Here is a 3,497-nt window from a genome sequence, read left to right as displayed (position 1 = left end):
TCAGCAGGGCAAGAACAAGAGCTGGGTACTCCCACCAGGCTCCTCAATCTCTTCTGCTCCTGAGGCCAGGGACTGTGACTGACTGCCCCATGCAGAACCTGATGGTGTGGCTGGGTATGTACATACACATATATATACACATATCACAAAAAGACTCAAATAGATGAGAAGCAGCCCCTTCAGGAGGGCACTGTCACCCACCTTTCCCTGGGGCAGCCCTGGCTGCCTGGCTGGGTTTCTCACACCCAAGGATGTTTGTGCTGGAAGGACAGAGGCACTAAATGGCAGATTGGCAGTTGTTCCCCAATGAGATTTGCTGCCACTTCAGAAGTGTGAGGATCTAAAGCCTGGCTGCTTTGCCCCAGGGGTGATGTTTCCCTGCAGTGCCTGTGGTGTCCACCTGGCTGGCACAAACCTGATGCCTTCAAAGACAAACTCTGCTCTTCCCTGCTTTTTATGTGAGTAGGAGAAGCTGTGGGGGACTCAAAAGGCCATGAGGCTGAGCCAAGTTTGTAATATTTTATGCACTATTTGCTAGGCTTGTTTATTTCTCTATGGATGCACAACACAGTTTGATAGCAAATTCTGACTGTCCTCTCCCAAGAATTCAGGATGGCAGGGCTTCTCTGGAATTTTCTGTTTGGGAAAAGTCCCTGTACTGACCTGATCAGTTCACTTGCTACATCAGTTTTAGGCACACCATCTACACTGTCCTTTTCTCAGGAAAATGTGCAATTTCTTTTCACTCTTTGGTTTGTGCCAGGAATTAAAGAGTGCAGTCTTTAGTACACACCATTCTGTCAGGCAATTTAAACATTTCCTTGGCAATAAAACAAATTCATCTGTCTTGGTAAACATCTGGAGCATTCATAGCATTAAAAAATAAGTTACTCTACTATTTACTACAGCATGTTGAACTATATTGTAATACATACTGGCATTTCTTAATCTAATAAATAAATGTTATTGGAATCAGCATCCTTGGATCGCAGCTACAACTGATACCAGAATTGAAGTGTTTAACAAAAAGAACTAATTGCTTCAAGCTCTAATCCATGCATTTTGGAAAAGATTCTCTACCATAGTAAGAGTTTTACACTGTAAGATATTATAAACCCCCAGTCTTGTTTCATTCCTCTATCTGCAGAAACATTACTGAAATGTTCATAAGCAAAAGAAAGGTTTAAAATAAAAGGAGTTTTAGAAAGGCTTTCTTTCCTAAGTATTTTCTTACCTATGCTAAAGATGAACAGTCCCATCCTTTCAAGGTGACCAACAAATGTTTCAATTACAAACCTTGTTTGTTAAGTTCCTAAGTATTGCACAGATAAAATGTGGAGGAAAATTTACATTCAATTTTAAATATAGGTTACAGAGAATAAAATAATGCTTTAAAAGATATTTCAGTAACTTTTGTCATAGTTCTATTGATTTTCTGACTTCTTACCTGATGAAAAATTCAAGTCATATCCACACTGCTTTAACAATTTTTCCTTTCCTTCAGAGCCAGCAAACACATCTTCTTTCTGTATGAAAGAGTCCAGAGCAAAGCCATGTCTGCTAAAACCACACTTAAACTCTCCTTTCTTCTGTCTGTATCAAAGCACAGATCCCCACTTTGCAGCAGTGCTGAGGCTGCCAGGCTGTGGGAAGGCTGCTGAGGAATAAAACGAGCTCTGGAATCCACGAGGAGACGAACAGCAGTGAGCAGGGAGGAGGAAGGACCAGTAGTCATGGGGATGGATTTTCCTCCACTGTGCTGCTTCCCTGCACCCTGTCAAACACCTTATCATGCAATTTCATTTTCAATTATTTAATGTGTTCTGTAGTTCAAATGTTTTCCCTCTGCAGGATTTCATACATAAACATCTGCAGATGGCATATTGCTTTCTTAACTGATACAGCAATACAATAAGCTGCTTGGAAGGAGCATGCACATCTTATTAAGTGTGTCATTTGCTTTATTGCAATTAAGATAATCAGATTTTCATTATAAATCTATATTTTAGCTTACACTCCTCAGATAAAACCAGTATTCCTGAAAAGCAAGGCATAGCACACTGCACTAGCACATAGTGAAAAGGGGCTTTATTTTTTTTTTCAGTAAGAGTCCATATGTTTTGTAGACACATGTTTATAAAAATAAGCATTCAGCTTACTCACTAAATATTTAAAAGGAACATTTATGGAGTGGGAAAGGAACTGCTTTTCTTAGGACTTGCAGTCTGGTAAGTTGCTCTATAAACTCTTGCATTTTTACCTGGGTCCATTTAACTTCCAGTATCTCAGTCTGTTTTTTTTAAGAGAATGGTTTTCAAAAAGCAGTAGGATTTTTGGGATGAGCAATACTGATGCTGTACTGAAGTGCAATTCAGAACTAATTATCTAAAAATATAGTTGGTTGTCATTCTATAGTATTTGAATAAAATAGGTGCAGGGTGGAAAGAACATTTGTGACCCTGTGACCAGATGAACATCCTGCTTTTCATGTATTTGAGTCTATTCATGATCTGTTTGTCCAGATTGTTTTTTAACCATCTGTGGAGATCTTGGATTCAAGTGCCTAATTGACTGCTAGGAAGACTGCCTTAACACCTCTCCATAAAACTTCCTTCTCTTTAGTTTAACCCAGTGCTTTTTATTCTAGGTGTGGTTTGGAAATTCTGATATTTTAACAAAAAATGCTGCAATCAAGCAATGGGAATATATTTTTCGAAAGCATTTCTGGAGCTTGTTGGGTTTGATTATGTCAGTATTACTATAAAAACAAAGCTTTGCCAAAGCACTTTAGAAATTCTGCTTCTGGTTTTAGTGTAACCCCAGGAAGTTAATCAGGACCTGAACATGCAATGTGATAGATAAGCATCAGAACAGGCCATAAAAATGCATATCTACTTATGAAGCAAATAAGTCAATAAAATGAAAAGATGTTCTGATTCTATTTCTAAATTTCAAAGGTCATTTTGCTTATTTACACATGCCTCTGTTTCTAATATAATTCTGCATGCAGTCCTTCATTTGTGGAAAAAGTGGGGTCTTTAACATATGATCCATTGATTTTTACAGTTGTATCAGCCTGCTGCCTCGTGTGGATTTTATTGTGTTGTAAGCTGTTGTGAATTAGATCACATCCAGCACCAGAGGCTTGTGGGTGTAGCTGCTCCTGGTGTGTTTAATCCTGATGTCAAAGGTACGTATGCTGAGTGGCACCCATGGCTCTGGAGGAGGGATCACAATGTGTTTTTTCAGCCAAATGCTGGAGTGTCTGTTTGCAAAAAAGGTTAATGGATAGCAGAATTGTATTTACTTTTTATCAATGGTCTTGTCATGTCTAAATTGCTCATTATTAAATGATAGGTGAAGTGCCATAATAGGTTTTTAAACTTAAAGTTCGTAATAAATTGTGTAGCATTGGCAACAACCTGTTGGCGGAAAATAACATTTAACTCCTCTAAGTTCACCTTTTGCTCTGGCATTTACATGATTCCTTGGCCAGC

The 3,497-nt window shown here is 38.7% G+C and overlaps 1 protein-coding gene across 1 annotated transcript in view; it reads right to left on the bottom strand.

Moving 5' to 3' along the window:
- Nucleotides 1-1,578, bottom strand: part of LOC102041502 (neuropeptide Y receptor type 6-like) — a 5,444-nt gene extending 3,866 nt beyond the window's left edge. The window contains exon 1 of the mRNA XM_005418703.2: nt 1,448-1,578. The gene's annotated coding sequence lies outside the window, so the exon portion shown is untranslated. The remainder of the gene's footprint in view (nt 1-1,447) is intronic.
- Between the last annotated feature and the right edge of the window lie 1,919 nt (nt 1,579-3,497).

Source organism: Geospiza fortis, unplaced genomic scaffold, assembly GCF_000277835.1.
Source record: "Geospiza fortis unplaced genomic scaffold, GeoFor_1.0 scaffold55, whole genome shotgun sequence".
Taxonomy (NCBI): domain Eukaryota; kingdom Metazoa; phylum Chordata; class Aves; order Passeriformes; family Thraupidae; genus Geospiza; species Geospiza fortis.
The sequence above is the reverse complement of the archived record's forward strand: the minus strand, read 5'-3'. Positions and strand labels throughout refer to the sequence as shown.